Here is a 12,955-nt window from a genome sequence, read left to right as displayed (position 1 = left end):
TGTCCACACTTCCCAGGGTAAATGACTCTGTGAAGGTAACCTGCTGGCTGACGGCAAACTCCGCCCCTCACTGCACCTAAACAACCTGACACTCACTATCATTTCCTCATTCCTCAGCCTGTCAGCCTTCTCTGCACTCAGTGTGGCCTCCACGACTGCAGAAGTGACTAAAATATCTGTGTGAACTTGTTATTCTTATTAATGTGAATATTTGTTATTAAGTCAAGAAATATGGATATTTTATATCTATGTATAAAAACAAAGCCGAGGCTTTATTGGTGGATAAAACAGAAAACCATGAAGCAGATTTACCTGTTCTGGCTTTTTATAGCAGATATCCCTAAAATGATTCTGCCGTCGAACAAAAACTGAAGAAAACCATGAATCAACATCTGAACATGACCTGATGCTGCTGAAGTGAAGCAGAGCAAAGTTCCACAGGGTTGATTAGAGACACAGCTGAGAGTTTGTAATTTGGTATAAATTAAAAAAGTATAAATTTCTTTGGTATCGAACAGCAGAAATGAGACTTTGTTTTAGATCATTTATAAATAAACAAAAAAAACAGAGGCCAACAGCACTGAACACAACAGTAGACTGGTGCGTAATAACCAACAGAATAATGCAGAACACAGAGATTTGAGATGAGAAACTGTTCTTGAAGTACACTGGGAGAGATGTGCAGGAAGTGTGATTTTATTGTGGTGGAAGCAAAACAGCCAAAGTCAGAGGGAATCCATGACGATGTTTATGTGAAGCTTAGTTTGGATCTTCTTTTGTTGTTGGTTCAGTCAAATTTGGTTGGAGTGACGAAACCTGCAGCTTCAGAATCTGTGAGATTTCGGCTGTATGCGCCGTTGGGTGAACGATTCACGCTTTGTGTTTACGTCTTCGTGTGGATTCTGTTTGTTTGCTCTCATTTACTGTTTCAGCTGTTTGGTGGTTGTTAAATGGTTTGTGAGCGTTAAACTGAGATTCTGGCATTTCTGGTAAAATACATTTATATTTAAATATCAATCTAGGATTTAATGAATCGATAGTGTTATTCAAGCTAAAATCGATTTTTTTTAAACCCACCCCCTAACTACAAGCACAAAACTCACAGAAGACAAAGTGACAATATAATAACTTCATTTAAAGAAAAAGAAGAATTTTTATTTTTATTTACAAAAACACAGAGCTCACAGCCAACACGACCAGGATGATAATTAAACTCTAACAACGAACAAACATTAAACAGTAACAACATTTATTCCATGATGAAAACATGATGATAACAAAAACGCTGCGGAGAGATGAGGTCCAATCAGAACCAACCAAGCTGTGGAGAGACAAAAAGAGGGCAGGTATCTCTGTGCATCTTACTGGCTGTCAGCTGCATCCAGCTTTATCTCCTGCAAAGATCAACACAGACAACAGCCATCACCATCATCTTTAGCTACATCAAGCTCTGGGATATACTGCATACATAATAATATACATGTAACACAGTGTTGCTGAAATCAGCAGTGACTCACTCCACTCTTAAGTCTGGAGTCTCCACAAGATCAGACAGCTGCTTCACATCTAAATCCCGCAGGTTGTTGTACTTCAGGTCCAGCTCTCTGAGATGAGAGGGGTTGGACTTCAGAACTGAAGCCAGAGAAGTACAGCTGATGTGCGACAAGCTGCAGCTCCTTAAACTTTAAAAACATGCAAGTTTATTTATCAGCGTTTCAAACACCTGAAGCCAACATGCAGTTTCAAACAGTGAAAAAGACCTCTCATTAATATGGCCGACAACATGCTACTGCCTCTAAAACACCCTTATGTCAGCACTCATGCAGACTAGTTACATGTCAGGAGAAAAGCTAGTGCTAGAGCACAGAGCCTACATACTTCATGCAGGACAACGTTATTATTTTCAGTTTGTCTACTTTGAGATAAAGCTGGAAGGCTATAAAAGTGTAAGGACATATTTACCTCTGAATATTTCAGTCAGTACAGTTTTTATGAATAAAAATCACAAATCATGAGACAATCTTACAACTGTCACTCTGAGAAGTGTCTACGATTGGATGAAAATCACTGAAAACAACTGATTTTACAGCAAAGACTCAGTGGGGTCAGTGTAACAGTCATATCTGCAACTGTCACATATTCATTTCAGCAACAACTAAAGTGTGATGTCTGACCTCAGTTTCTCCAGTGTACAGCAGGGACGCTCCAGAAACCCACACAGATGTTTCACTCCTGCGTCCTGCACATTGTTGTTACTCAGCTCCAGATGTTTCAGATGGGAGGGGTTGGACGTCAGCGCTGATGCTAGATATGCACAGCTGATCTCTGACAAACCGCAGAGACTGAAACTGAAGGGATTTGAAAATATGAAGTGAATTAAAAAGGACAAACTGTCTGCTCCCCCAACCAAACTCTATATGTCATTAGTGTGGTCATCTGATTAATCGACTACCTTAGTTGATATTCAACCCACAGTGAACTTTCACTCACAATATTGTCAGACAGAAACATGACAGACTCTGACCTGAGTGTCTCCAGATTAGAGTCTGGACTCTGCAGAAATCCACACAGCATCTTCACTCCTGAGTCCTGCAGGTTCATGTTATAGTTCAGGTCCAACTCTCTCAGATAGGAGGGGTTGGACTTCAGAGCTGAGACCAGATGATCACAGCTGGTTTTTGATAAACTGCATGAATCTAATCTGAAAAAAAGAATAAAACACAACACAAGTTATTTTACTTCCATGAAGCAAAAGCGTACACAGTGATCGTCTCTGTGAGTGCTGTGAGTTTCATTCATACACTTCTTCCAATGTCATCCTGGGAAAAGATATGTGTGCGATGCTCTTACACTCACACATGAGTCTAACTGAGCTCTGGATAACAGAGAGCAGAGGAGCCACAACAAGGCCGGAGAGGACAGAGACAGAGGGACACATGCCTTCAGCTCACTGTAGAGAGTGCTGTATAACTTTAAAACAAAAAACTGGGATATACCTAAATGATCAGTCTACAGATGACGCTGATAACCGAAAACATCCGTTAAAAACCAAACAAACAATTAACCAAAAATGGATTCTAGCAAAAAACAAACAAACAACCTGCACAGATAAAAATGATCCAAAGTGTTTAATCCTCCTTCAGTGTAAAGATGGATGAAGGTCCTAAATCACACTGTGAAGCCAGAGTGATACAGACGGAAGACGGCTGCAGGAAAAACAGGGGAAATAGGAAGGAAATCTGCCCCTGGTAATATCCTTGGATTTCAAAGCTTAAAAGCATTCATATGGGGTTAAGGAAGGATTATGATACTGATTATGAATACAAATCCATCCATGACCCTCTACTCATGGGGTCTCCTCCTCTCTGCCTGAATACAACCTCCAGGAGGCGTCCAGAGGCCCAGAGCGTTTGAATCTCTATACTCTATATATGACTCTTTCGATACGAAGGAGGAGCAGTTATACTCTGAGATCCGTCTGGATGTCGAAGGCCATCATCTCATGTTTAAGCTCAGCAACATTATGGTGAAATCTGGCCGGTTGCATTCATGACCTTCCTCTTTCTGTTATTACCCAGATCTCATGACTACAGGTGAGGGTTGGAAAGTAAATGGACCGGGAAAATGAAGGCATTATCTTTCAGTTCTGCTCTTTTCACCACAAGAATCCAATATAACACCAGCATTATGACAGAACCATAATATTTGAAAAGAGCAGAGGAGTTAAACTCCCACAATCCCTTCATGGTCAGGATGAATCTGCACTGCACACATCTAATCTAAGGTTTTGATGTGATGAGATTTACACTCCCATCAAAGCCACTCGAATCACCAGAGTCCAAACATCAGAATACTATGATAAAAACCCAAATGAGGAAGGTCTCTACTTGAGCTGCAGCTGTGGAATATTTAAGTAATCTTGATTTCTATCAATTATTCCATTGATTCATGGAGTGACTGGATAAGAAATACGTGTTTCTCATTAATGAGCAAACATTCAAAGGAGAAAAAAAACAGGCCTTTCACGTTGGTTTCCATTCTGCAAAGTTTTTCTGTTGCTGAAAACAGACGTTATGATGACATAGATGTTAATTAACCATAATAATAATTAGGTGTCCTACCTAACATCCCTCAGGTTAGTGAATCTGAGTCTTATTGGCCCATCTACATTTTTATTGGCTTGTTAAAAAGGATTTCCTTTTTTACTTTTAAACATTGATGCAATTTAATTAACACAATATTTTATATTAATTAAAAAAATAAGATTTTCACGCGGTCTGTCCTTGAACCTCAGGTCCTATACCAGAGGCCTGGGAGCTTGAGGGTCCTGCAGTATCTTAGCTGTTCCTAGGACTGCGCTCTTCTGGACAGAGATCTCCGCTGTTGTTCCCGGGATCTGCTGGAGCCACTCGCCTAGCTTGGGAGTCACTGCACCGTCACCTTCACCCTCCACATCTTCTCGAGCTCTTCTCTGAGCCCTTGGTATTTCTCAAGCTTCTTGTCTTCCTTGTTCCTGATGTTGCTGTCATTGGGAACCGCTACATCGATCACTACGGCCGTCTTCTTCTGTTTGTCCACCACTATGTCCGGTTGGTTAGCCACCACCATTTTGTCCGTCTGTATCCGGAAGTCTCACAGGATCTTATCTCGGTCACTTTTTATTCCCGTTGCTCATAAATATGTTTCTATTGCAGGTCTGTTTTTCCATGTTATTATATTATTATTATAAACAATTAACCCAGCCTGCCCCAGCCCCTACAGTTAGTCCTACAGTTGTACGTAAATATAGCTATTAAATCTTATGTGAGTGTGTACTATGCTAGTGCTGTGAATTACAGGAAGAGAGGAAACCTAATGGTAGGGGACCAGGGGGTAACCCACCAACCACACACAACCCTACCTTCCACAATCACACCCCACAGAGGAGGCCTTAGCCCACCACAGCCCAGCGAGGTGAAAAAGCAGCCCCAGAGGACCCACTCTGGGATACCCAGGTGGAAACCACTGGGAGTTACTATTAGGTAACAGGAAAAAGGTGCAACTGCAGTGAGGTGGGGTCATAGTAGAGGAGGTGGAACCAAGCCCACCAAAAACACGGCTGGGCCCCGTACATGCTAACTGTACAGAAGCCGGCTTGCATGGGGCATGCCAGCTCGAGCAGCTCAAGCCTCAACAAAAGCCACATGTGTTTCTCATACTGACCTCAGAGTCTGTAGTTTACAGTGAGGGCTTTCCAAATAAGCACACAGACCCTTGATATCAGATTCCTGCTGGTCATTTCCACTCAGGTGCAGCTCTACCAGATGGGAGGGGTTAGTCTTTAAAGCAGAGGTCAAAGCAGCAGAGCTCAGCTCTGACAGCCTGCAGCCTTTAAGTCTGAATAAAAACATTAGAAACAAATCAATTTTAATCATATTCAAAAAGTAAACTGATATAAATGTTTATTTAATAAATATCACAGCTCAAATCAGTAAACTGACCTCAGAATCCTAAGTTGACAGTTTGGACTCTTCAGTCCAGCGGACAGCTTTGCGCCTGAATCCTGCAGGTTGTTAAAGCTCATGTCCAGCTCTGTCAGGTGGGAGGGGTTGGACTTCAGAGCCGAGGCCACAACTTCACAGTGAGTCTTTGAGAGTCCACAGTCAGTCAGTCTGTGAACAGAAAATAAAATGTGAGTTATAAAACAGATGTGAAGCATTCAAAGAGAAAACAGTGATGTCATCATCTGATGAACATCTGTTTTGGAGGAACGCTGTCTCGTTTCACTGTGTACTGTACCACTGAACATGGTTGAAATGAAAATAAAGCCACTTGACTTGAAAAATAGTATATTGAGAGCTCATCGAGAAGGAAACATCCGCATTAAAAGGACTTTATGATGCTGGAAGGTCTTTGAGACAAATAGGATTAAGGATTTAGTAAAACAGCAGATATTCGATGATTGCGTGGGCTTCCATTTCTTCAAACTGTGTGGGCAATCTCTTCTGGGCTGAAACTGAGTAGTCATGGGTTCATGCAATGAGACGATGACCCCAAGCATTCTTCAAGTCTGTACAAAGATTACCTGACCAAGAGAAAGCAATCTGGAGTATTGGAATTGATGTGATGGCCAAAGTACAGATTTGATTCCAACTGAACAGATCTGGAATTTAGTGGATTCAAAGATAGGTTACACAAAAGTTTCATGCAAAGCAAGTCTCTGGGATGAGCTAGAAACAATCTGGAACTCAACGAGAAAAGAGACGGTAAAGATGTTTGATTTCTGCTGCACCACATTTAGTAAACGTGTAACTTACGTTATTATAACATAACTAAGATTCTAAGAAATCTTTATTCTTGATTCAAAAACTCAAATGTTGCAGGAAAAGCACAAACAGAATGGAAAAGTAAGATCTTGGCTCCGACTGTGAAGTTATGCATTGTGTTGCATTGTGCAGGTTAGCTGGGCATGTTGTAAGGATGGTAAAAAGGAGATACCTCCCATGCGTTCATCACACTGCAGTGCATGGTGCTCATTACCCACTCCTGGCTGAATTACATCATGATGCCATCATAGAACAGAATTATCACATCAGGTGCAAGACAAAAATATCTAACTTCTGCTGCACAATTTCAAATTCTCTCCAAGTGACACTTCGCCATGTTGGTGCAGAGCCCACAATATGGTGGGAGAGGGAATACAGTCTGCAAATATACTGCGTATGTTTCTACACTAATCAATGATGTTAATGAGCACATCTGGACTCACCGAGCCTTTCTGCAGTTCCTCACAGCTGGAATCAGTCTCAGTCGTCCGTCCTCTGATGTGTTGTACTTCTGCAGGTCCAACTCATCCAGAACCTCCTCTGACATCTGCAGCATGAAGGCCAGAGCTGAGCAGTGGATCTCAGAGAGTTCCTTCTCTGATCTGTTCTCTGACTTCAGGAACTCTAGGATCTCCTGATGTACTGAGAGGTCGTTCATCTCCATCAGACAGTGGAAGATGTTGATGCTTCTGTCAGGAGAGATTTTATCACTGTTCATCTTCTTCAGGCTCTTAATGACTCTCTGGATGGTTTCTGGACTGATCTCTGTCTGACCCAGCAGACCTCCTAAGAGTCTCTGGTTGGACTCCAGACAGAGGCCATGAAGGAAGCGAACAAACAGGTCCAGGTGGCCATTTTTACTCTGGAAGGATCTCAACATACTTTTTGACAGAAACTCGTGAAGTGATGTGATGTCATTCCAGATATCCAGAAAATCCCTCAGCACCTCTGTCTTCCTGCTGGTGAAACAGTGGAACATGTAGACAGCAGCCAGAAACTCCTGGATGCTCAGATGAACAAAGCAGTAGACTGGTTTCTGGAAGATCACACACTCTCTTTTGAAGATCTCTGTACAAACTCCTGAGTACACCGAGGCCTCTGTCACATCCAGACCACACTGCTCCAGGTCTTCTTGGTAGAACATGATGTTTCCTTTCTCCAGATGTTCAAACGCCAGCCTCCCCAGCTTCAGAAGAACTTTCCTGTCAGGCTCTGTCAGCTCCTGTGGACTCGTCTCATGTCCCTCGTGGTACTTGTTCTTCTTCCTCTTTGTCTGAACCAGCAGGAAGTGTGAGTACATGTCAGTCAGGGTCTTGGGCAGCTCTCCTCTCTGCTCTGTAGTCAACATGTGCTCCAGAACTGTAGCAGTGATCCAGCAGAAGACTGGGATTCTACACATGATGTGGAGGCTCCTGGATGTCTTCATGTGGGAGATGATTCTGCTGGACAGCTCTTCATCACTGAATCTCCTCCTGAAGTACTCCTCCTTCTGGGCGTCAGTGAAGCCTCGTACTTCTGTTAGCCTGTCAACACATGTAGGAGGGATCTGATTGGCTGCTGCGGGTCGGGAAGTTATCCAGACGAGAGCCGAGGGAAGCAGATTCCCCTGGATGAGATTTGTCAGCAGCTGGCTGACTGATGACTTCTGTGTGACATCAGACAGCAGCTTCCTGTTGGTGAAATCCAATGAAAGTCTGCTTTCATCCAGGCCGTCAAAGATGAACAAAAGCTGAGAGACAGCCAGCTTCTCTGCTGTGACCTTCTGTAATGTTGGATGGAAAACATGGAGCAGCTCCAGAAGACTGAACTGCTCATCTCTGATCAGGTTCAGCTCCCTGAATGAAAGCAGAACCACCACACTGACATGTTGGTTCTCCAAGCCCTCTGCCCAGTCCAGAGTGAACTTCTGCACTGCGAAGGTTTTTCCAACACCAGCCACGCCGTTGGTCAGAACCACTCTGATGGGTCTCTGTTGGTCAGGTAAGTCCTTAAAGATGTCCTGGCACCTGATTGGAGTGTCATGGAGGGCGTCCATCTTGGAAGCTGTCTCCAGCTGCCTCACCTCATGTTGGGTATGAACCTCTTCACTCTGTCCCTCTGTGATGTAGAGCTCAGTGTAGATGGTGTTGAGGAAGGTTCTACTTCCTGTTTCATCACTACCTTCAGTCACACGTTCACATCTCCTCCTCAGACTGATCTTATGTTCATCTAAAACCTCCTGCAGACCAACATCTGCTGAAAGAAAGAAAAACAGAAAGAAAACTCTTCAATGTCTGAACAACAACAAGAAGTCCAGTTTTCAGAAATGAGTCCGTCAGCAGACAGATATTCAGTCTTACTTTGTACACAGCTGCTCTGACTGGCTGTCTGCAGTCCAGCTCTGGTTCTGGATCTTTCTCCACACTGGGGACAGGACGAGTCCCCTGATGAAGCAGACTGGTCCCAGTATGAGGAGATGCACTGTCTGCAGAACCAGTGTCCACAGCTGGTAGAGACTGGATCCGTCAGGATGTCCTGAAACAAAGCACAGCAGGACGGCTGCTCCTCCTCACAGACACCGCTCCTCTTCCTCTTCCTCCCTCTGTGAACACATTTCATCATCACTAAAATCACTGACTGTCAGTGACAAACATGCAGATTTGATGACACTGTGCAGAAGCTCTGATGGTCACAGAGAAAAGTCAAAGTGGAGAAACATCTGTTTGAAAAAGTGTTTTTTTTTGTCTCAGGTAAACCAGGGCCATCACAGGTGACCCCGCACACCACCTGATTGACCTGGTCAGTGTCTCAGGTCAATCAGGCCTCACACCTCCAGACTCACTCCCTGCCCACCCACCAATATGCGCCATGGGCCAAGTGACCCTCATCACTCAGGCTCTATTCAGTCCTTTCACTCCTCCAAGCTCTGGAATCTGTTCTCTAACGTGTGCCTTTCTGTTGTCTGGTTTCATTCTCCCCTCACACAGACAGATTAAAGGTCGCTCTCACGGATCGTCCTGTAAATGATTCACTGAACAAGACGGACTCCATCATCTACAGCAGAAACTGCTTCTTACTTTGAGGGTTCAGGATCACTGCTGAAACATGGAGGTTCTTCCTGAGACCAGTGACTCCTCACGGACAGATAGCATGTTACTGGAGACTGTGACCTCTGACCTCTGCAAACACACACACACACAATTTCATTTGTATCGCTCTAACAACAGTCAAACGACCTCCTGCAGTAAAGTGAAAATAATAAAAACCTGAATAAAAATGAATAAAAATCTGCACAGTTTGTCCACACGAGTATTTTCCTACTGTTCTGGGTGACGCTACACAAGGAGGCCAGTCACAGCAAACACCACACACTCAGGCTTCACCTGAGGACCTGATTCTGGTTCCTGCAGCTGGTGAGTGAATACATATGAATACATACTGTTCGCCTGATGTGTGTCTGGTTTGGTGACAGGCACGTGCAGAGGGGGGGGCTAGAGGGGCTTGAGCACCCGCCCCTTTCCTGATGGGTGCCCAAAGTGCCCTTTTGTTGAGGCAACTTTTTAAAAAAATATTATTAATTTTTTTTTTTTTTAATGTGTGTGTGCGTGCGGAGTCCTGTCTGTGCCCCTCAACAATAATATTTAACTATTAATCACAGTTTTGCTAAATAAAAGGATCTGGCTTGCATCAGTCACATGATCACATTTAACCAATGATCGCCCTTGACGGCAGAACGCGCTGGTTACGAGCCGGGAACGAGCTCACAAAGAGCACGCGCATTTTTTGCGGTCCGGAGCTGAGAAACACAAGTTAACTCAGAGACACAGACTGATGCGACAAAACCAGTAAGTAGGTGTACAGCGTACACTGTAGTGTGTAGCACACAGTATTAGCTTAATACGTACACGTTGGTCAGCTGTCTTGTTGCAACTGACGAACTGAAACAAACGAGCGTGCTGTGTGTGCGACAGCGCGACAAACATTACCTGTCCTTTTATTAACTGCACAAGTAGTGCTGGTCATAGCTGCTGGCTACCTGTGTAAGGCTGTCATGGGTCTGTAGCTCTGTCACCGTTTTAGGGAACATATTTAGTTTTAAAGTAAGTTTGAGGGCTTTTCCTGCCTTTCTGGAGGGATTATATTTCACTAAAAAACGATCTAATATGCATGTCCTCATAATTATGCATTATTATAATTATAATATATTTAAAAAACACACGCTGTATTTTAAAGAACATACATTAAGAAGCAGATTATATTAGATTTATATTTTAAATAAGACAAAATTTGGTTTTTACAGCAGTAAAATTATTGTATCTCTACAGTTTAAAAAAGCTTTGCTCCTGCACAGAGTGGATCGTGAAACAAATGGAATCATCATAAATACATTATTTCATATTTATTACTTCCCCCTCCTCATTGCTTTATTATTGTAGCTCTAGTAATAAATAATAATGTAAGGATTCTGGATCAGCACCATGATGCCCATAGTATATACAGTATTCTGAAGAAGGTCTAAAATGTCACTGTGTGTGTGTGCATGTGTGTGTTTTATGTATATGGATTTTTTAAAATTATTACTCATGATATAACATTGTCCAGACATGGCTGGTAAGGACATGAGGAGGAAACAGTAGAGCTGTGTGAGGCTACTAAAGGCAGTGCTATAACATTTTTCTGTCATCATTTTATTATAGATTAAGTGCAAGAGTTGTTAGGTGTGGATAATTAGATTATAGTTTATTGCAATAGCAAGTTGTGCCTTGTTCTCAGATAGACAGCAAGTGGAGAGTGATATATGAAATGATGGGATGGAAGGAAGAAGAGAAGCAAAGAGTGATTCACAGGCAGAGCCTAAATTATTTCTCACAGTTTTTTGTGTCCTTATGGTTCCAAGCGCTGTCACCAATCTCTGCATTTTGTTATTATCTCATGACACTTGTTTAATCAGCTACCATCTCTCCTGTGGACTTTTTAAATGTCTACAGTCTCAGATCAACACAGCCCTGCCCTTCCCATATTAGATTCTTGATGAATGTGTGTTGTTGTTATTCAGCCTGGTTCAATGTGCCCCTTTTTAACTTTGAGCACCCGCCCCTTTAAACCTCTCTGCACGGCCCTGTTTGGTGACATGTGTAAGTGTGCCTGGCATTTCAAAGTAAAAGTATTTAGTAGTCAGTGTGAACAAACAGCTACACTAACGGTAACATGTGACGTCACAGGTGAGTGTATCAGCTGTTACAGTCGTCATTACCCAGCGCACTCTTACTTTGGAGGCTCAGGGTCACTGTTGAAATACGGAGGCTCTTCTTGGGACCACCTGCCCCCCCCTGCTCCCTCCTCCTCTTCCTCCATCACCGTCTTCACTCTGAGAGGAGAGAGTAAAGTGATCCCAGGCTATCAGCTCTGTACCCACGGGTGTTGTGCCTGACTCTTCCCTCCACGGCCCACGGAATGATAATTATGTTGTAACAATGCGCGTAATTAAATTTCGCGCGCGTAGACCTCGACAGCCGCGCGCACAAAGAAGCCCTCGTGCACCCGCGGATGCCTACTTTGCTTTCCACGCGCTGCTGCAGCGTCGCGCTCTCTGCTCGGAGAGAAATCCCGCTCGTGTAAATAAAGTTGGCAGTTTGGAGGCGGACCCCCATAGTCCTAATGTGATTGGTCACTTTGATGGACACTTCAGGTTCCTGCGTTAAACCGAGTTACACTGTTTTCAACGGCATTTATTTTACACGTGACAAATAAAGTTCGCTGAATGAATTATTGACAGTGATTGTTTGCTGTGCGGTGACCGCTGTCACTGGATTACTTAATGTTAATGAGTAAAGAGTCTGAAGCGTCTGCACTGACGTGCGCGCGGCTGCCGAGTTCTGCGCGCGCCAAACTTAGTTGCGCACGTGAAATGATTTGCTCTGATTATTTTCTTGCTCGCGCATTTGTCATGACATATCAATCAAGTACATACTCTTACAGGAGGTCAGTTTGGGGTCACCATCCAGCCTCTGCGTCGGATCCACGTCCTCCTGACGTGTCCGGGGTCTGAACTGACCGCCAACAGGTCACGTGATCCGGCTTCCTCTTCTTCCTCTTTGGAATAAGGTCGATTATCGAGATGTGGGCGTGCTACTGCTCCCCACCGGTAAACAGAATAAATGCTGACAGTAACGGAGACGTTTCCATCCCAACGAGGACGCAGATCCGGCTAAAGTGGTTTTATTGATGTTTGTTTCTTGTCTCATTAATTAAGGTTCGTCTGAGAGACAAACTGATGTTTAGCTCTGTGAGATGAAACAGAAGCTTAGGGGCCATTTATTAATTAAAGTTTTTTTATTATTTTTGAAAAATTAAGAAAACCATAACATAACAACCCAAAACAACAATAAACCACACTCAGTGAAGAAAAATAAATAAATAAATAAATAAATAAATAGATAAACTGTTGCACACACAGTTAATTCTTAATTCATACTGTATCTCACGTTGTCTTCATGTTGTAGGCCCATATCAACAAAAATCTGTCCCATTGTTCTGTTAGAGTCTCTGTCTTACTGCTCAGTCTTCCCAGCATTTTCTCACATGCGGCATTTTCAGTCATTTTCCACTTTTTTCGGGTTGGAGTCTGAGGGTCTTTCCAAAGTGCTAAAATGAGACGAGCACACGTCACA

General features: G+C 43.2%; 1 pseudogene across 1 annotated transcript; it reads right to left on the bottom strand.

The window, feature by feature from the left end:
* Positions 1 to 1,547: 1,547 nt before the first annotated feature.
* On the bottom strand, positions 1,548 to 12,358 carry LOC146511948 (NACHT, LRR and PYD domains-containing protein 12-like; annotated as a pseudogene). The gene is made up of 10 exons (XR_014875913.1): positions 12,256 to 12,358; positions 11,554 to 11,652; positions 9,362 to 9,463; positions 8,645 to 8,886; positions 6,749 to 8,540; positions 5,481 to 5,651; positions 5,203 to 5,376; positions 2,525 to 2,701; positions 2,175 to 2,348; positions 1,548 to 1,682 (listed from the first exon to the last, which is right to left on the bottom strand). The product of XR_014875913.1 is annotated as an NACHT, LRR and PYD domains-containing protein 12-like (transcript).
* Between the last annotated feature and the right edge of the window lie 597 nt (positions 12,359 to 12,955).

This window comes from Neolamprologus multifasciatus, chromosome 9 (assembly GCF_963576455.1).
Source record: "Neolamprologus multifasciatus chromosome 9, fNeoMul1.2, whole genome shotgun sequence".
Classification (NCBI taxonomy): Eukaryota; Metazoa; Chordata; class Actinopteri; order Cichliformes; family Cichlidae; genus Neolamprologus; species Neolamprologus multifasciatus.
The sequence above is the reverse complement of the archived record's forward strand: the minus strand, read 5'-3'. Positions and strand labels throughout refer to the sequence as shown.